Source organism: Nicotiana tomentosiformis, chromosome 3 (genome assembly GCF_000390325.3).
Source record: "Nicotiana tomentosiformis chromosome 3, ASM39032v3, whole genome shotgun sequence".
Classification (NCBI taxonomy): Eukaryota; Viridiplantae; Streptophyta; class Magnoliopsida; order Solanales; family Solanaceae; genus Nicotiana; species Nicotiana tomentosiformis.
In genome coordinates this window covers 41,116,296-41,139,433 of record NC_090814.1, presented here as the reverse complement: position 1 = coordinate 41,139,433, position 23,138 = coordinate 41,116,296, and positions in this window count along the sequence as shown.

Here is a 23,138-nt window from a genome sequence, read left to right as displayed (position 1 = left end):
TGTGATTTAGCCATGAATATTGTCATTTAAAGTTGACTTAACCTTGATTACAATTGACCAATATATGGTTGGTTCTTCAATTCTGTGATTAATTGCTTAATTGTCTGGCCAACAGTTAGGTTCTATTTACTATCTATGTTATTCTTGGGAAAGCCATGTTTAGATTAGAGAAGAATTGAAGAGAGCATGATCTTAACTCATAGGAGGGGGCGGATTTGTGGTTAGGATAGGAATATACCTAGTTGTCGTGCTTAATTAAATATCATAATCTTAATGTGTTCTTAATAGATTGATTCCATAGGAATATAAGCATTAATCTATTTTGAATAGGTGAGTAGTACTTCGGGAGAAGACTACGAGAGCAATTGTTCGATTAATTAGCAATCATGAGTGAATTGTGTGAAAGGGAGAGTTAATTATACCACAATAGGATTGGTGAATCGATCACAACCCTAGAATATTCGCCTGTACTGAATACACAACAACCATTTTGCTGCTTGATAAATTAGTTACTTGTTAGAATTGTATAATCACACTTTTGAACTCGGAAATACTTAACTGAATAATAATCTTAGTGAAACTAGTGGGTAGTTAACATAAGTATCTGTGGGTTCGACACTCGAGTTATCATTTTATTACTTGTACGATCACGTATACTTGCATATGCGTTTGGGAGCAACAGTAACTTGTGACGACTTTTGTCGACTTTTGTTTCACAACTCGCATAACTTCAAAACTTAACACATGACTATCATACGACTAAAATACCTCATAAAATTACCTTCTTATCATCTTAAGCACCCTAGTCTCACCCCACAAGTACGGGTTATAACATTCCCAACTTGCCGACTTTCGACGAAACTTATTTTCTTCTATTCGATTAGCTTCTTAACCTTCCAACCCTCAGGATACTTCTTTAAAACTTGTTTTAACCAATCATTATCTTTGTAAAGGTCCTTCATCTTTCTGAATCATATTGATTCACTTAAGACGAATTCTAACATGGAAGTACAACGTGTAACCTCTTAAACGACCAAATCTTACACCATCTTCGCGCCAAGGTAAAAACGACCCTGATTTCCCCTCTGTTTTCCTCCCTTTTTCTATCATCATCGGTCACTCATCATCCCTCACTATCACTTTGAATTCAAATGAAGACCTAAAGCTTCAATGCTACTATAAATAAGAGCTTTGAATGCTCTCACCAAACACACCAAAAAACCAAGAAAGAAGCATTGAATGAACACACAGACACACACTAAAAACCTAAGAATTTTCTGTTAGGTTAAGTATTCAGAAGCTCTTATCTAATTTCTCTTTTCTTCTTTTCATTCCTGGCTCGAGTTCAACTGATGTAAGTTGATTGTTGTGAGGTTGGGTTCTTACACGGCTACTAATAATCCCTACATGGTTTGCTGCTCCGAATAAGGTCAGTGAACACTGACCTCCCTCTTTTATTCTTCAACTAGTTATGTAGCTCTTTGTTTGATGTTTTCCCTATCAATCACCTGATGTTCATGATATACATCAGTAACATGTGACTCTTCTTGCTATGTTATGTTTTTTGTGTTGTTCTTGTTTGTGAGTTAATAATATTTTCTGATGGTTATGCTATCTCTTTGTTGTTATTGAACTGTGTTTCTCATGACTTAGCTAGTTGAAATGATTCTACACTATTGTTATTCTTATAAGCAATCTTGTTGAGCTTTCATGAAGTAAACCCTATGATAATAATTATATGTATGGTACATCCCTGTTAATCAAATAATAGCCATATGTATACTATCATATTGACTAAGTCGATTGAATCATGCTCTTGAACTTCTCCTGGTGTCCTGTTAAAATTTTATACCTGCTGCAATATGACTATGATATTGTGTTGCATTTCATTAGTTCAATGAATGATTCTCATCACTGCTCATGTTCTCATGTTGATCTATTTGCCTAACTGACTTTAGTTGGTAGTCTTGTTCATGATTCTATGTTGTTATTTACATTTAAGATAGAATGATTCATGTGTGTCTATCATGATAGTTTGAAATAAGGGGAATCGTGTGATAAACTTGTTGGCATGACTTAGCACTAAACTTGCCTACTTGATGTATCCTGCTTGTCATGCCTTGATAGCCATAAAATGGTTGTCTTTACCTGTTATCTCATAACTATCAGACAACACTGTTTGGATAATCCTCACATATAAATCTAAGTATGGTTTAGTTCTGCTAATCTGAAAGTCTGATAGATTGTGCTTTTTCACTATTAGTTACCATGTCTATTATGATTAAATAAAGACTAAAATTAGACTTCCAATTCATGTTAGTGTCCCTATTAATCTAGTTGATTGGTATGCCCTTTGGGAACCGTGAGTAATTGTAACGACCCGACCGGTCGTTTCGAGCTTTTACACTTTGCTCGGTAGTTTGAGGGTATGAGTAGCTCTGTATGATGTATTATGACTTATGTGAATCGTCGGTTTTGATTTTCAGGTTATTCGAAATCGATTTGGAAGAATAAATTTCATGGTTTAAGCTTTAAGTTGGAAGAGTTGACCAAGTTTGACTTTTGTTAATTTGACCTTCGAACGGAGTTTTGATGGTTCTGTTAGGTCTGGATGGTAATTTTGGACTCGGGCGTATGCCCGGATTTACATTTGGATGTCCGTAGAATAATTTGTCACTAATTGGCGAAAGTTGGAAATTTGAAGACTTTGAAAGTTCATAAGTTTGACCGAGAGTTGACGTTGAGGATATCGGATTCGGATTGTGTTTTTGGGAATTGTAATAGCTTTGTTATGTCATTTGGGACTTGTGTGCAAAATTTGAGTTCATTCCGGGTTGATTTGATATGTTTCGATGCGAATTTTGGAAGTTGAAAAGTTCAAAGTTCATTAAGTTCGATTTGAGGTGCGATTCATCATTTTCATGTTGTTATGCATGATTTGAGGCATCGAGTAGATCCTTATTATGTTATGGGACTTGTTGGTATGTTCGTACGTGGTCCCGAGGGGCTCGGGTGAATTTCGAACGAGGTTCGGATTTGTTTGGATTATTTTTGGCGAAAGTTGTTGGTGGCAAATATGGTGTGATCGCACCTGTGGCTGGGTTGCACAGGAGTGATGGTCACAGAAGCAACAGAGGAGTCGCAGAAGCGAGGTGTGAGCCGGTGAGGAAGACCGTAGAAGCAGAAGTAAGGGCACATCTGCGCGTCTGCAGAAGCGTAAGTGTCACGCCCCAAACTCGAGGAGCGCGATCGGTGCTCAACCGAGTGAACCCGGTCGAGCAAGCCTGTTAGACACTTTCTACCCAACTCACCCATGATCAAGAGAAGGCATGATTTCATTAATTAGACAGTAGGAAGATCATATATATATAATACCAAAACCTTTCTATTAGTTTCTTCATCTTTAATATCTCAAAATACACACCTTTTTATAGTCTAAAGTGGAACAAGAGAACAAAATAGAACATAATCTGTTTGACTTTTCTAGCACCCATGTACAATCCACATAGTGTCTACGGAGCCTCTAAGAGATACAAAAGAGAGTTATGATAGTTCCGGCAACAAGGCCTCGGCTATACCTCAAAACATGATAACAAAATGTACAAAAGATACATAACCCCAGAATGAGGTGGGGCTCACCAAGTCTGCTAGGAGGAAGGTGTACTGCTATCGCTGATCAACACTGCCTACTATGGAACCATCTGCATACATTTAAAGATGCAGTGCCCCCGGCAAAAGGGATGTTAGTACTGTCGAATAGTACTAGAACACAATCTGTTTGACTTTTTTAGCACCCATGTACAACCCACATAGTGTCTACGGAGCCTCTAAGAGATACAAAAGAGAGTTATGATAGTGCCGGCAACAAGGCCCTGGCTATACCTCAAAACGTGATAACAAAATGTACAAAAGATACATGACCCCAGAATGAGGTGGGGCTCACCAAGTCTGCTAGGAGGAAGGTGTACTGCTATCGCTGATCAACACTGCCTACTATGGAACCATCTGCATGCATTTAAAGATGCAGCGCCCTCGGCAAAAGGGACGTTAGTACTGTCAAATAGTACTAGAACACAATCTGTTTGACTTTTCTAGCACCCATGTACAACCCACATAGTGTCTACGGAGCCTTTAAGAGATACAAAAGAGAGTTATGATAGTGCCGGCAACAAAGCCCCGGCTATACCTCAAAACGTGATAACAAAATGTACAAAAGAAACATGACCCCAGAATGAGGTGGGGCTCACCAAGTCTGCTAGGAGGAAGGTGTACTGCTATCGCTGATCAACACTACCTACTATGGAACCATCTGCATGCATTTAAAGATGCAGCGCCCTCGGAAAAAGGGACGTTAGTACTGTCGAATAGTACTAGTATGTAAAGCTAAACACCCTCTCAATAGAATGAATAATAATACAAGGGGAAAACAGTCATGAGTTCAATAAGGGCTTCAAACAATACTAAAACATCAAATAAGGATCACATAAGTTTTCAAGTCAATTTCTATATTATTAGGTTGGGTGATCTTTAGTGCCGATATTCCACAATTCACAATACCTCTGTATTCTTACACTGAGTCCGATCTCGACCCGATCGGCTAGGTCGTCCCATTTGAGGCATCATCCATAACCACAATTTCAATTATCATTTTCAGCACAGTCACCACCATGTGTACAGCATGACGTCCGATCACGGCCCGATCGGCTAGGCCGTCTCACCCAAGACATTACCCTTTTCAGTCAGTCATCTCAAATCATACTTCGTTCATATTCTTTTGATTCATTGGCACTAGTGATCACGACTACAAAGTCATTCTTGGCACTTGGACGTATTTCATAGTTCCAGTTCCCTTTTCCACATTCAAATATCATTATCATTGTCAACAACAATAGGGCTTCCCATTCAAGTCATTAAATTCACATATGAGCAATTTGGGAAATCTTAGGCACATAGAGGTTTTTTATACAATTTGGCATAACAATCTTTATTTCGATATTGACATGAAGTCTTAACATTTCTAACACATATTCCACGTTTTGAACACATCCTCAAATGACAAGATGACATGATGAAGCATTTAGAATAAGTATTGAACATACATCCTTCAACACAACCACATTAGGAATAGCCAATTCAATAATAATCAAGGACTTACTCCAATTACATGAACACTGTGGGATTCGATTCTAAGAAGAAGGAGGTTTAGCCAACATACCTCAATTGAGCTTCCTTAAACTTTGCAGCATTCCAGAATTCTTAGCAACATCGATCTATTTTAGAAATATGACAATTTGGACTAAAATTAAGAAGATTATCATGATCCTAGCTCATTTGAGCACATAATCAAACACTAGGTGGGCATTAATATTTTTAAGGCCCTTTTGTGAAAGATTCCATCATTCCCCAACCCATTCTCTACCATTTTTAGCTCACGACCTTCCCACATACTTCAAGGATACATGCATGCAAGACAACAACCCCCACACCCAAGAATTGTCTTTCTAATTATCCCCCATTTTAGAAGATTTTCGAAATTAAGAGCTAGGGCATAGATTCTTTCCTTTAGGATGAAGACATAAGGTGCTTCTCTTGATAATCTTCAAAGTTTTAAGCAAGAATTGAAGAGTAACTTGATGAAGATCACTTTCTCTCACTAGGACTCTCTCTCTCACTCTAAAGTATCAGGTTTTGCTCGAAAATTGCCCCTTACATCTATTTTAACGAAGTAGGGTCAGGTTTTAAAAATCCAAAATGAAGATCTGGAACAGGTTCTGCGGTCGCATAGGCGACCGCATAATAGTAATGCGGTCCGCTAAATGACCACAAAATTGGGGTGCCAAAACAGGAAAGGAACTGACCAGGTCTGCGGTCACTATGCAGCCCGCAGACCTATTCTGCGGTCCCATAATGTACCGCAGAACCTCCCTCAAAAAAATCCCAAAGCGGGATATGCGACAAGAGTGAGGGCCGTGAAATGGTTATGAAGTCACATAATGGACCGCAAAAATGATATTTAAAATGGCCCAAAAGACTGCTCCACTCTGCGGCCATTCTGCGGTCGCAGAACGGACCGCAGAAATACCTATTTCTGCCCAGCATTTTACTTCAACTCCCCAGCGCACTGTTCAATCCTCAAACGCGTAATCCCAATTCGGTACCACGAAACATTATTTTTCCTTTGCTAAATTTTACGGGGCCTTAAAGTAAGACTAGCCGTAGAAACGGCGTGTGGCACAGAAGCAGGAGTTGTTTGTCGCACCTGCGTGTGCACAGAAGCGGGGAAAGCTCTGCAGGTGTGGAAGTCTGGTCTTCAAAGGGCTTTGCAGAAGCGAGAATTTTCCGCATATGCGACAATGTGACCGCATATGCGAAAATGCTGTGCAAAAGCTATATATCAAGGTTTTGGTTCTTTTGTTTATATTTTGAGATGTAGGACTCGGATTGAGGTAACTTTGGAGGCAATTTTCATCACAAGGATTGGGGTAAGTTTTCTACACTCAGTTTTGATTATATTTTGTGATTTCATCTTCATTTTTGGTAATTGGATTATGGGCTTTAAAGAGAAAATTGGGGATTTTAGCCTAAAGTTTCATAGAGTGAGTTTTTGAGTTTTGAATGTTGACTCGGAGTCAAATTTAAGTGAAACTCATATGGTTGGACTCGTAATTGAATGGGTTGTTGGATTTTGTGAGCTCCATCAGGTTTCGAGGCACGAGCCCAGGTTGGGCTTTTGGATCATTTTGTGAGTTTCATCGGGCATCGTTGGGCTTGCTCGGTATTGGAATTGGCTTGTTCGATATAAGTAACACTTCTAAACTTAGTGTTGAGGGTATGAAACCCCGAATTTCGTGTTATGTGTTTGCTGTTGAGGTGACGCACATGCTAGGTGACGGGCGTATATGTCACGACCCAAACCGATGGGGCGTGACGAGTGCTCGAGTTCTACCTCTCGAACACCCCTATGCATACGTCTAAGATATAAATATGAAATAAGTTTAGGTCATGCATAATGTTTGGAAATAAACTACTAATTCATATGAACAACATACGTGGGAAAACATGCCCAAAAGACATATATATATATATATATATATATATATATATATATATATAATGACTGTCTACAGACCTATAAAAGAGTTTACAACTGTATAAAGGATGGGACTGAGCCTCGTCATACCCATATATATACAAAAGTATCGTACCAAAACTCAATAGCAGCTCCGGATCAAATGGAGCACACCAACTCTCACTGAGCAGGGATCCTAAGATGGGGAGCCGTCAGCCTGTCTACCTGCCCTTGTGGGCATGAAACGCAGGCCCCCCAGGCAATAGGGGTGTCAGTACGAATAATGTATCGAGTATGTAAGGCATAAAAATTAGTATATAACAGACACGAAAGAAACATGGATTAAAGGACTCAACCTGTTAGTCTGAATAGATCTGTGAATCATGAAACATTTATAATGTCATGCATATGAATATAAATGTCATATCATGCATAGGTATATGCATACATAACATCATCAAGCCTCTGAGGGAATCCCATCAAATCATCTCAGCCTCTGTGGGAGAAGTCATAAATGTATACCAGCTGATCAGGTGGTGGTGCGTATATAACGCCATAACCTTTCCCCATACCCCATATACATATACTATATGCATATATAACGTCATCTGGTCATGGGTCAATATACATGTATAAATGGATGCATGCATAATGAAGTAAGTCAATAAGATCTCTCGGAATGTCATGAGACCCATGAACAGACAATATGAAAGTAGGACATATGGGGAATTTAGAACATAGGAACCCCTAGTACTTCTATGAATAGAGTCATTTATGAAAGTTTAGCGTTTGCACGTTTCCTTTATATCATATGGATTATTCCAAAAGGAAAGAATTTATAGAATTTATAGCCTTAAAATACCTCAAGTCTTCAATGTAACTCAACCACATACTTATGATAACTAGCACGCCAACCCTATAACAAAGAAATACATGTACGACTTAGATGGCGCCAGTATATTACGTATCTCAAACGATAACTCGAAGCTAAAATAAAACGGGTAGCATTTCCCCTGATTTTACTGCTCCCTCAATCCTACTATACGCGAGATACAAGCACAATACAATCAATAACTCAAAACCAACCTAATTACAATTCGGGAGTTTTAATACAACAAAAACCCCAAATATACCATAACACACCCATTCAACAAGTTATCAATTAGCCTGAAACTGCAACGACGAGCGACCAATCTACTACGCTACCACATGTGGCATTTCTCCACGCCCTTTTATCCTTCCAAACTCCATAAATCTGTAGCACAATAGGCCATCATGGGTGGACTACAAAACAATCCACTAAAAGAGGGAAAAGAAAAGTCAAACTCACGCCTTCCGATCACCGTCCCGTGAGTTCTAACTTTTAGGAAACCAATTTATCAACCTTCCTTGATATTTAAATACTTAAATACAGAAATTAGACGTTTCTTAACTATGAAATACCTTACAAAACTCGAACTACAAAGAAAAAAGAGAGGCGGTATAATGATACTTACATCGTAGGGATCGTTCCTATGTTATCGCTTCTCGATGTCGTACCCGGGATGTTAGTATTCCTTGAAACCCTATTAGAGAGCTCAAGGATAGGTTTTATGGTGTTCTATCGTCGGGTTCTATGTAAAACTGAAGAGAGAGACGAGTTAAGACCTATATATCAACTTTTGAAAAGTCAAAGAGGTGCTAGCTTGGCACCCTCGCATTGGCCCATCTTCCGACGCTTATATCATTTTATCAGGATGTCGTATAAACGAACGGTTAAGTGAGTTAGAAACTAAATTCCAAGACCTTCAATTTGTTATATAATATGTCCCAAAAATATCTCATATAGCACACGAAATGCATTTCTCAAAAAGCTATGTTACAAGGCAAATCCTTAGTCGATTTTTCCGCAACTTAAATCCGATTTTTTCCAAACTTTATATTTTATATCCAAACATCATATATAGTAATATTATGACTTTAAACTCATTTAAAGCATGATTAACAAGTCCGGGTGTAACAATCTTCCCCCCTTAGAAACATTCGTCCTCGAATGTTAAACTCCCAGAGATCTATAGAAATTTTGGCAGAGTCTCCTCTGTAATGGTACCACTACCAACCTGTTAGATAGAAAACCCAACAATACAAAGCCACACAGGGCCACAATCATCAATAACACCAATGGCCTCACACGACCAATGACAATAACTAACATAAGAATCGAGTACCATATACGTACATAAGGCTGTGATGTCTCAGTCCGATCCTCCTCCGGAAGCGGAAACAAGTGAGGATACCTAGACTTCATGTCTTCTTCTGCTTCCCAAGTCATCTCCTCCACATTATTGTTCCTCTAAAGTACTTTAACCAAAGATACGTCTTTAGTTCTCAATCTCCGAACCTGTCTATCTAGTATAGCAATGGGAGCCTCCTCATATGATAGTTTCTCTATGACCTGAACATCGTCAATTGGAATGACTCTAGAAGGATCTCTAATACACTTACGGAGCATAGACACATGAAAGACTGGATCTACTGACTCCAAGTTGGAAGGCAAGTCTAACTCATATGCTACCTGGCCTACTCTGCGTATGATCTTATAAGGTCCAATGTACCAAGGGATAAGCTTTCCTTTTCTTACCGAATCTCACAACGCCTTTCATCGATGATACCTTTAGGAATACCCAGTCATCTACCTGAAACTCTAAGTCTCGTCGTCGATTTTCTGCATAGGACTTTTGATGACTCTGAGCTACTAATATCCTTTCCCATATAAGCTTAATCTTCTCAACTGCCTGTTGTACCAACTCTGGTCCTACTAACTTAGTTTCCCCAACCTCGAACCATTCGATAGGTGACCTACACTTCCGTCAGTAAAGAGCTTCGTATGGAGCCATCTGAATGCCGGAATGATAGATATTATTATATGTGAATTCAATAAGTGGAAGATAATCATCCCAGCTACCCCTGAAGTCTATCACACAAGCCCGTAGCATATCCTCCAGTGTCTGAATAGTACGCGTAGCTTGACCATCTGTCTGGGGATGAAATGTTGTACTAAGACTTACTTGAGTCCCCAATCCTTTTTGGAAGGACCTCCAGAAATTAACTGTAAACTGAGAACCTCTATCTGAGATAGTAGATATAGGGACACCATGAAGTAATATTATCTCCTTAATGTAAAGCCTTGCATAATCCTCTACTGAATACATAGTCCTGACAGGCAGAAAATGGGTTGATTTTGTAAGTCTATAAATAATAAACCATATAGAATCAAACTTACGCTAGGTACTAGGTAAGCCTATGATGAAATCCATATTAATTACTTCCTATTTCCAAGTCGGAATCTTTATAGCCTGCAATAATCCACCGGGTTTCTGATGCTCAATCTTAACCTGCTGACAATTAGGGCACTGAGCAACAAACTCTGCTATATCCTTCTTCATTTTGTCCCACCAGTATATTTCCCTGATATCATGATACATATTCGTCGCTCCTAGATGAACAGAATAACGAGAAAAGTGAGTTTCTCCCATAACCTGTTGGTGCAGCCCTGCCATATTACGAACACACAATCGACCTCGATATCTGAGGACTCCGTCTCCTGTAATCTTAAATGGTGTCTTCTCCTTCTGGTGGGTTGTATCCCTGTAATAAGCTAACACAGGATCCTCGTACTGGCGTTCCTTCACTTCAGTTACTAAAGAGGATGTTGTCGTGTCCTGAATAGTAACTCCGGTATCACCTGAGTCTAGTAATCAAACTCCAAGACTAGCTAGCTGATAAATCTCATGGGCTATCCCCCTCTTCTCTTGCTGTAAATATGATAGGCTACTCCTAGATCTACGGCTAAGGGCATCGGCTACTACATTCGCCTTCCCTGGATGGTATAAAATATCAATGTCATAGTCTTTTAGTAGCTCCAACCATCTCCTTTGATGTAAATTCAATTCATTTTGCTTGAAGATATACTGAAGGCTTTTATGAACCGTATAGATATCAACATAAATGTCATACAAATAGTGCCTCCACATCTTTAGTGCATGAATCACCACGGCTAATTCTAGATCGTGGGTCGGGTAATTCTTCTTGTGCTTTCTTAGTTGTCTAGAAGCATAAGCTATAACCTTAGCATGTTGTATCAGTACACAACCTAATCCAACGCCCGAAGCGTCACAATAGATAGCATAACCATCGGTTCCCTCTGGGAGCATTAGAATCGGTGCTGAAATTAATATGTCCTTCAATGCCTGTAAACTCCGCTCGCAAGCATCAGTCTATTGAAACTTAGCTCCCTTCTGAGTCAACTTTGTCAATGGTGCTGAAAGAGAAGAAAATCCCTTTTACGAATCTCCTATAATAACCTGCCAAGCCGAGAAAGCTACGAACCTCCGTCGGTGTAGTGGGTCTAGCCAAGTCTTTATTGAATCAAGTTCTAACTTGCACTTTCCAAGTCTTCTCTTCTTCCAAACACATCAACCACAATAGAAATAGTATTCTTAAGTTATTTCTACTGATTTCCAGCCATAAAACATCAAGAATTCAACTCCAAAATAGTCCAGCAACTACAATACTTCAATCATGAAGTTCAACTTACTTCACAAGTTTCCTTTATCAAATCAACTAAATATACATAGATGATCTTAAATACATATAGGAGAAGTTAAACCTTACCTTGGCAGCAAGAATACTCATCCAACTAAGCTTTACTTCAAGCTCAAATAAGCTCTTTACCCCAAACCACAAAGTAGATAGATAACTAGGTAATCTTGATCTTCTAAGAGAAATCATCTTACCAACTTGTGGATTTTGTCTTGAACCCTAGGATAACTATGAGAGAGATCTTGGGATAATATTTTGGAGTTTCTTCACGTTGCAATAGAGAGAGATGGATTATGAATTGTTTTGTAAGTGCAATTGAGATATATCTATGTTTATATGGCCCCAGTAATGGGCTTGGGTAGATGGGTTTTAGGAAAGCTACAGAATTCAACCAGAATTCACATTTAGAGAACTTTGCATACAACTTCCCTTCTTTTTTTTTTGAACTCTGAGCACAGTACGCAAATGACCTACATGCTCAACCTCTGAACGGGAATAATCCAATATATCATCGATAAATACAATTACGAAACTCAAAGTGCATGTATCTGGTCCTGAATGTTGTCTTCTGAATATCTTTCTCCTTAACTCTTACCTAATGGTACCCGGATCTCAAGTCTATCTTCGAGAAACACTTTGCACCTTGCAACTGATCAAATAAATTATCGATCCTCGGGAGCGGGTACTTATTCTTGATCGTCACCTTATTCACTTGTCTACTCATATGAGCGCCACATACCTTATCCTAGTTTATTATCAAACTTATCATGGGCCATTACAGGCCCCACATATATATATATATATATATATATATATATATATATATATATATATATATATATGTAACAATATTAGAATTTAGCTCGCATAACTAATTCAAAAAATATGTTTATATAGATACATAAGAGCCGATAAGGTCGTAGACATGTCATACCCAAAACTATACATATAATACTGTCTGCAAAACCTCTAAGAAAGCATGACCATAATATATATAAGTCGGGATAGGGCTTCCGACGTCCTCATAAAATAACATAACATATACATAACCCTGACTTGGTAATACTTCAGGAAGAAGTGGAGCTCACTAACCAAAAGTTGATATCTGGAGGCAGCCTACAATAGAGGGTCCTCGCCTCGTCCTATATGAGAGCCTCGATCCGACACACTTCAAAGAAGAATCTTCATATCCTTATCAGCTACCTTCCTCTTCTTGGCCCGACTACTCTCCTCTTTCTCTGCATAGCCCATGACATACACAGACGAACCTTGATTAGCGGACTCCCAAGACTGTGGACTATCTTGAACCTCAGAAGAGCTGGTGTCTATAAATACCTTGACATAGTTTTGCGCCTAAGGGAAATCCGGTTGTGGCAATCCGTGTACCACTCCCCTTATACCCAGATCAACGGGCCCTGATAATGAAACTAAGGGCCTTGATGAGGTCGGAACTCCTCTCACCCCATCTGCTACCGGCGAAATCGAAACTACTCGAACGGATGGCTCATATGGATCCTCGGAAGGATCCTCCTCAATAGAACCCATGATCTCCGATGGGTCTGACTCTATAGTGTAGCTTATATATCCTTTTAACACTTTCGTAGCCTTCTGACCCGTGCTAGCGGCTGGCGCATGTCGTCTAGTAGTAATAGGCATCACTAAGAACATAAATAAGGTAAAGATTAGGAGTGAATACTTATGACCTAGTTCTATCACACAATCTAGATTAGAAATAAAAGTAACCATCCTAAATATCTTATAGCCTCCTGTCTATAAGTGTGGTGCACAACACACCCATAAATAAGACTCTACTCTACACAGTCTGTAGACAACCCTAGGACAAAACTGCTCTGATACCACATTTGTCATGACCCAAACTGATGGGGCATGACGAGTGCTCGAGTTCTACCTATCGAAAACCCCTATGCATACGTCTAAGATATAAACATGAAATAAGTGTAGGTCATGCATAACGTCTGGAAATAAACTACTGATTCATATGAACAACATACGTGGGAAAACATGCCCAAAACACACACACACACACACACACATATATATATATATATATATATATATATATATGTAATACGATAGGGCGAGTCGACAAGGTCACATACTATCCAACTATACATGACTGTCTACAGACCTATAAAAGAGTTTACAACTGTATAAAGGATGGGACTGAGCCTCGTCATACCCATATATATACAAAAGTATCGTACCAAAACTCAATAGCAGCTCCGGATCAAATGGAGCACACCAACTCTCACTGAGCAGGGATTCTAAGATGGGGAGTCGTCACCCTGTCTACCTGCCCCTGTGGGCATGAAACGCAGGCCCCCCAGGCAATAGGGGTGTCAGTATGAATAATGTACCGAGTATGTAAGGCATAAAAATTAGTATATAACAGATACGAAAGAAACATGGAGTAAAGGACTCAACCTGTTAGTCTGAATAGATCTGTGAATCATGAAATATTTATAATGTCATGCATATGAATATAAATGTCATATCATGCATAGGTATATGCATACATAACATCATCAAGCCTCTGAGGGCATCCCATCAAATCATCTCAGCCTCTGTGGGAGAAGTCATAAATGTATACCAGCTGATCAGGTGGTGGTGCGTATATAACACCATAACCTTTCCCCATACCCCATATACATATACTATATGCATATATAACATCATCTGGTCATGGGTCAATATACATATATAAATGGATGCAATGCATAATGAAGTAAGTCTATAAGATCTCTCGGAATGTCATGAGACCCATGAACAGACAATATGAAAGTAGGACATATGGGGAATCCAGAACATAGGAACCCCTAGTACTTCTATGAATAGAGTCATTTATGAAAGTTTAGCATTTGCACGTTTCCTTTGTATCATATGGATTATTTCAAAAGGAAAGAATGGATAGCCTTAACATACCTCAAGTCGTCAATGCAACTCAACCACAAGCTTATTATAACTAGCGCGCCAACCCTATAACAAATAAATACATGTACGACTTAGATGGCGCTAGTATATTATGTATGTCAAACGATAACTCGATTTTAAAATAAAACGGGCAGCATTTCCCCTGATTTTGCTGCTCCCTAATGCCTACTATAGGTGAGATACAAACACAATACAATCAGCAACTCAAAATCAACCTAATTATAATTCGGGACCTTCAATACAACAAAAACCCCAAATATACCATAACACACCCAATCAACAAGTTATCAATTAGCCTGAAACTGCAACGATGAGCGACCAATCTACTACCCTACCACATATGGCATTTCTCCATGCCCTTTTATCCTTCCAAACTCCATGAATAAGCAGCAGAATAGGCCATCATGAGTGGACTAAAAAATAGTCCACTAAAAGAGGGAAAAAAAAAAAACCGAACTCACGGCTTCCGATCACCGTCCCGTGAATTCTAACTATTAGCAAACCAATTTATCAACCTTCCTTGATATTTAAACACTTAAATACAAAAAATAGATGTTTCTTAACTATGAATTACCTTACAAAACTCGAACTACAAAGAAAAAAGAGATGTGGTATAATGATACTTACGTCGTAGGGATCGTTCTAATGTTATCGCTTCTCGATTTCGTACCCGGGATGTTAGTATTCTTTGAAACCCTATTAGAGATCTCAAGGATAGGTTTTATGGTGTTCTTTGCTCGGGTTCTATGTAAAAATGAAGAGAGAGAGGAGTTAAGACCTATATATCAACTTTTGAAAAGTCAAAGAGGTGCTAGCTTGGCACCCTCGCATTGGCAAATCTTCCGACGCTTATATCTTTTTATCCGGATGTCGTATGAACAAACGGTTAAGTGCGTTGAAAACCACATTACAAGACCTTCAATTTGGTATATAATATGTAACAAAAAGACCTCATATGTCACACAAAATGTATTTCTCAAAAAGCTCTGTTACAAGGCAAATCCTTAGTCGGTTTTTCCGCAACTTAAATCTGATTTTTTCCAAACTTTATATTTTCTATCCAAACATCATATATAGTCATATTATGACTTTAAACTCATTTAAATCATGATTAACAAGTCTCATATTTATTATACGTCACCTTGGGACGCACAAGGTGTAACAGTGTGGGCATGCACCGTGTGAATAGTAACTCCGTTATTTCTGTGGTGCTGTGTAGTTACAAGAGCTTATTTGTAATCATGAAATCTCTATGTACTAGAGTTAATAAGTTGTGATCCATTTATAAACCATGTCTAGGCTACATGTTTATTCTGTTGGGACCCACTGAGGTCATTATTGCTGTTGAGTTATTTGCTTACATTGCAATTTCATACTCAGTCATGTTTATTCATTTCATATCATATCTCAGTCTCTGTTGCTATATATTGACACATCATATCATCATTTTGGGATAGTTTCATGGCATTGTGGGCCCGAGAGACTGGAGAGATTGATGACTGAGTGAGGCTGAGGGCCTAATTGTGAGGTTATTGATACTATTGTCACGCCCCGACCTCGGGAAGCACGACCGGCACACAACCGAGATACCCCGGTTAAGCAAGCCTCCTAGATGCCTTCTACCCAACCTTGCCCATTAACAATATAAGAACCAGTACAGATGATAGACATGAGAAGAGTCAAGTGTTCCACAATATTTTTCACTACTAAAGGATATTCATTTATGATTTTCAAAATATAACAAGTTTACTGATATGATAAAAACATGTTCGCCCAAATACCAACACTTACTAGTTTAATTTCCAACATCATATACCTCCCACAACCTGTCTACGGAGCCTCTAAGTACAACAGAAGAGTAGTATGGATGTGCCGGCGACAAGGCCCCGACTATACCTCAAAATGTAATGTACAACGTCAAATGACATGAAGCCCGAAACAGAGTAGGACTCACCAAAATCTGTTGATTAGAGAGTAACTGCTAACGAGGATCAAAACCACCTGCTGACGAATCACCTGCATCCATTGTAGATGCAGTGCCCCCGGCAAAAGGGACATTAGTACATATGGAATAGTACTAGTATGTAAACCTAAATGTCCACTTTCAAAATAGAATGCCATTATAAGGATGGGAAAATCATAGAAACAGCAAGTCACAATCAACAATATCCAAATGTCCAGTTATCACATACAAGTTTTCAAAATACAAAAAATAATATATATTTTTGGTTGGGAGATCATTAGCACCGATATACCATCATGTTTTTAGCACGGTGTCCGATCACGCCCGATCGGCTAGGCCATCTCCCCACGGACAATGTGGTTTGACATGTGATGTGAAAAAAAGGTGTTACCAAGAGTAGTACCACCATGTGTGCAACATGGCGTCCGATCTCCACCCGATCAGCTAGGCCGCCTTCCCACATATGCCGTGTGGGTTGACTTTTCCAATTCACAACTAATATTAATCTCATCCCAAATAAGGGGAATAATTACAATCCATCACATTCCACCACTACACCGACACATGTAGTTTCGGGTGTGGGCCTTATGACCCACCCTTCCTCGGTTTGCTAATGATACTCCCAAAAAAAACACTTTTGTTTTTGTTTTTTCACATAAAGGTAGTATAATTACAAATGTATTCATCTCGTCATCTTTCACATTTTATAAATCGCCACTAGTATTTTTAACCAATCACAACAACAATACTTTCTTGGCTCTTTGGCCATTCACAAGATTCATTATTTAAAGGCACGGTGGTCGTATAATATTCCGGAAATCAAAACTTTAAGTTCATTAGAAATGAAGGCTTTAAACACATTAGATTTCTTTCCAAGAATGAAGTAAAATGATTTTCAATCGAAGCGCAAGTTAAAATCATAAACAAGTAGCACACCATTTATTCTTAAAATACTTTTTCCCAATAGGGCAATACACAATTTCCACTCACGAATATGTAAGAACGCAAAACACATTGAAAAATACTTACAAAGCATAGCATTAGTTAAAACAACCACGTTTGGGCACAAGTATAACTCTTATTATTGGCACGGTGGCCACACTATCCATCTCCAACCCCCTTCTTTCACTTTCAAGCATCCTTATAGATTATCAACGACAAGGCATTTTAATTCAAGACTTTAGATACATATTTGAGCAACTAACCAAATTAAGGGTCTTAGACACATGTGATTTCTTACACAATTCGACATGCTAGTTTTTATTAAAATCACGCTTCAAATCATGACATATTAACACACAGTCCATGTTTAATCACCTTCTCAAATAGTAACTCAACAAAGAAGAACGTTTGGAATACAATTTGAATGCATATATCTTTTGACACAAGGCTTGTTCGGAATAATAAATTTATAATGAGCAACACGGGACTTACAAGGCCAATGTGGGGTTCGATTCTAAAAGAAGAGTTTAGCCAACATATCTTGTTTGAGCTTTCCTTAAGTTATAACAACGTCCCAACACTTCTAGCAATAACAATCTATAAGAAGATAGCAAAAATCGGATAATAATTAGAAGGATTCACATGGTGTAACTCTCTTATGAATTTTGTCGAACACCTAGTATGCAAAATGGACTATAAAGCTCTACAATGGTAATTGTTTCCCCCCTTAACCTATTTCAACAAGAAACCACCCAAACTAGTTCATTAAACCGACACTCTACAACATATTGTCACATGCATGGCCTATTTCCAACCCCCATAACCTAATTAAACCCATAACAACTGCATGAAGGTTTTATGACAAGGTCTTACCCGGATAGATGATAATCTAGTGATTGGTTTCCTTGATTCTTGAAGGTTGGTGCAAGATTGGATGATTAGAGTATTAGGTTTCCTCCTTCTCTCTCTAAAATGCTCTTACCTCTCTCTAAAACCATCAGATAATTGCCCCAAAATGAGCCCTAAAGGCTATTTATCAAAATGGGGTTGGGTTATAAAAATAGAAAAATGGACCCTCCGAACTCAGTTCTGCGGTCGCAGAACTTACCGCAGAACAGGTATGCGGTCTGCATAATGGACCGCAAAAGTGATGCCCAAACACTGGGATGATCTGGACAGGTCTGCAACCGCAGAATCGCCCAATGAAATTTCCTCGTGCAACTCTGCGACAGAAGTGCGGACCGCGAAACAGGTTGTGATCACACAATGAACCGCAAAACAACCCTCAAAATTCAACAACTCCCTGCTCAACTCTGCAACGCTTATGCGGCTCGCAGAATGGATTTACGGCTGCGAATCTAACCGCATAATTGGCCCTTCAGCAAAATATTTTCCACCAACACCTCGATGCGTTCTTCAACTCAAACACGTAAGCCGACCTTGACACCACAAAACCTTAAATTCCTTGGCAAATATTTTTTTCGGGGCCTTACAACTATACCATGTGAGTTGTCCGTGCAGTACGTGAGTTGTTCGTATGGATCCAGATATTGATATTATAGCACGTGAGTTGTCCGTGCAGCACGTGAGCTATCCGCGCTAAAGAGTCCCTCCGGAGTCTGCACACACCCTAGTGAGCGCAGGTACCTATTGAGTGCGAGTGATTGGGAGGACTGAGTGGATTGATACTCTGAGAGTATGCATATGGTTGTTCACTATGTTGCACTGCATTGAAATGCACACTTGACATACAGTCATAGAGATGCATTTTCCTCATGTTGTACGGTATCACGTCATTCATGACTTCTCATACACATTGACATGTAGGCATAGAGATGTACTTTTACTCGTGCCATTTGATAATGAAACATTTACCTGTTGAAAAGTTTTGGAAGGAAAATCATGATTTTACAAACTTACTCATATTTTGGCATTTTCAGTAAAAGATTTGGGTTTATCACTGATATACTTGAAAAGCATGCCTATTTTCTGGAATTGTGAACGAGCTGAACATTATATTTCTGAGTTATTTACTGTACCACTTTTTATTATATTGTTATGAGCCGTTATTGGCTATTGGTGTTGGACTTTGACTTGTGTTCCAGCTCGTCACTACTTTCAACCTAAGGTTAGGTTTGTTACTTATTGAGTAAATGGGGTCGGTTGTACTCATACTACACTTCTGCACCTTGCGTGCAGATTTTGGATGTTGATGATGCTGTGATCGATGGGAGCGAGATTTGAAGATGTACATGCGTTCCATTTGTAGCTGCCTCTTGTTCATGGTAGCCTTAGATTTATAAAGATTTGTTTATGTACATGATTTCACACCAGTTTTGTAAATTCTAATCTTAGAAGCTCATGATTTGTACTACTAGTCCTTGGTAAGTTCTTGTATAAAAGCGGTTTTAATTTCATTTCTTTTAATAATAAATCTCATTTGAATTGGTTAGTTGTTAATTGGCTTACCTGACGGGTTGAGTTAGGTGCCATCACGACTAGGTGGATTTTGGGTCGTGGCTGGTGGTATCAGAGCTCTAGGTTCATAGGTTCTACAAGTCATGAGCATGTGTCTAGTAGAGTCTTGCGGATCGGTATGATGACGTCCATACCTATCTTCGAGAGGCTACAGGACATTTAGGATAAATTTCCATCTCTCCTTCCTTATCGTGCGAAATTGATTCAGCTTGAAACATAACTCTTTGAATTCCTTCCACGCAATCGTGTGCGCATGTGAGCGCTCGGTATAAGCTGTGTATCGTCGGCTTGTGATTCCATGGATGAGGTGTGAGATGTGATTTTTGTGTGCTGATAATGGTCCAGTCTGGAGGACTTGAGGCAAGGGTTTGACCGTAGCTTGAGCACGGGGATTTCGGTTATGTGAACATGTTCGTTTGGACTTATATAGCCGGTAGTGTCCCTATTAGTGAAAATTATGGATCGATGAGTGGCTGGATGTCTATACAATGAGTATGATGTGACTACGAGATGTGTTTCGATGGTTTGATTATGACGAGAAGAGTTCGCTTGGGATGTAAAAAGGACTATGGGGTGCTAGATTGCTCTCTTGATGTGACGCATAGCCTCAAGTTATGAGTGTGTTGAATGATTTTTTTGTGTTGATTAGTTGTGGAGCGAAGTAGATTTTCATGTCTTGTTGTGAGTTCAGACTCAGGAAGATTAAGCGATTGTGTAGTAGATGTGGCTGTGAAAGGGTATGAAGAGATGTTAGTTTGAGGCTAAGCAGGTGGGTTATCTCCTGCGAAGTAATCTACGGAGATGTGAGCCTTATAATGTTGTGTGGGGAGTTTTTTTTCTACTAGCGGGGTATATGTGTTGAGATTTGAATTTTGAATTTGGTTGAGAAAGTTGACTTGATCGTCAAGTGGATGAATGCGAGATTTGCATATGATTGGAGGTATTAGATGGTTGTTTTACATGAGCTTATGAAGAATTGAGTTGAACCTCAATGCGGGCCTATGGCAATAATAGAGTATGGGTATTAGGAGTTATCGAGTGTTTTGGTTTATGGCTTTGAGCCAAGTGGGGGAGTCTGCTATCGACGATTTGATTGCGTGGTTACGTGTTGTATTGGTTTTGTTCTGAAGCATACTCGAGGATCGGCTATGACTTGCAGAAGTTGAGATCGAGGATGACTCGAGTAAAGGAATTTCTGGATATGGGTTATGTTACACCTTATGGGGATATGGAAATCATGGAATGATTGAGTTGTTATTCATGAAAGATGTAGTACACGTGGAGTAGGAAATTGCTCGGTTGCTTGAAGGTGTGGATTACTTCTTTGGGTATTGTTGTACTAATGGGGCATAGGCCGTTCAGCCCATTGATCGGTGCAATTGAGATTTGAGCGAAGTGGATGACTCTCGAAAAGGGTCGAAGGGATTCAAGATTTATATGTAGAAATTGAGGATTTACGGATTGGTATATGGCTAGAAACTGAGATTTACATTGGATGGTGTCGGAACTCGCGGTATTTCTATTTTCATTATGGTTCTACATTCCAGTATCAGGAAGGTGAAGGAACCGGCTTTGGATTCACAGAAGATCTTTACAGAGTGGGTGTCTTGGTTGTGGTACTTTTGGGGTGCTTGAGAGGGAATACATCGGCTTATGGGCCTTAGCGTGAGGTTTTATGCTAGGATATCTTGTGGTGAGCATTGGGTGAGGATCGTGGTATTCTAAAAAGGAGGAGTGTCAGCTTGAGAGCGATTCAGAAAGGACTCAGAGAAATAGTACAGCTTGGTAGTAGGTTGGATCAGCAAGGTAATAGATATGATTGGTTCCTTGGTGTACTTATGATGTGGTGAGTCTCTATAGGTGTTTCTTGGCAATGCTCTTGGATTTTGGCGACCTGCGTGGCATGGTTGAGTTAGAGGGACTCAGTTCTGATGGCTGGGTTATAGGCAAATAGACGTCAAAGTGTTCTTAATGGTTTCTACCATGGTTCAAGGTGTATATTCTTGTTGGCGTGGGGAGCGTGTTACGTGTTGTGAGTTTTTCCTGGATGAGATCAATGGAAGGTTCCTGGCTAATTGAGTATGAATTTCTGCTGGACTCGGAGTTGATTATGAGATTCTCGTACTTTTAATATGATGGCATGATAACGGTGGTGTGTTCTGTAGGATCGAGATTTGTATGTGCAGGGGCGCAGTTCAGTTTTGAAGGGGAGGTCATGAATTCTTAGGCAGCATGGACGGTTTCTGAGGTTTAGATAAATGCTATAACTATTTGGTATTGCCTGAGGAGAGTGTACATTTCAGAAGGTGTACTGTGTTTTGACTTACGGATGCTTCATTGATATTACGGTACTCGCCTGGTTGATTGGCTGCTGATATTCAGATTTTGTTATGTGGCACGGAAGAATTTTAGAAGCATTCCTCATGGGATGGTCGTGTATGAGAGACGTGTTAGACATTCGGGCGGTGGAGTTGGGATAAGATATGGTGATTCATTCCGTACTACTATTGTTAGGGGATGTGACATTCGGTTAGAGTGGAGCTTATGCATGCCCTAATATGATCTATGTGTTACTCATCTACACTATGAGAGGTTGTGATTTGTTGGTTATAAGCACACATGGTGCGGTTTTGTTTGGGCGTTATAGCGGAATTTGAGCGAGATGAGTATTTGGGTGTGGCATGACTGATTGCGCGTTGGTTATGTTCTTTCGGGTTTGTGTGGCATTGTGTCATTTGCTTCTCCATGGGTATGGTCATGCACCTTGGGTATTTGATGTCGAATTGCGTGTAGTTGTTAATTTTGAGCATGGTGGTTTGAGGTATTCCATATGGAACCGTGTCTAGATGGGGTCACGCATTGCAGCTGGGTTATGTCAGGATATGATCCTTTGCGTTAGATTTGTGTGTCTTGGTTTTACTATGTAAGATGGGTTTGTAACATTTCAGTTGTGGTGGTACTTGTTAAACTTGCGGGATGGTTCTCTTGTTTGAGTCATTTTCCATGATTGAGTACATTTGGGTTGTTACTTATTGGTGCACGGATTGTGTGGGTTGTGGTTTTAGGTTGTATTGATGTGGCATGTCACTAGAGTGGTTGTGTGGTGAGATGAGGTCACCAGACCTAGTATGGGTGCTACCGGATTTGTTTATG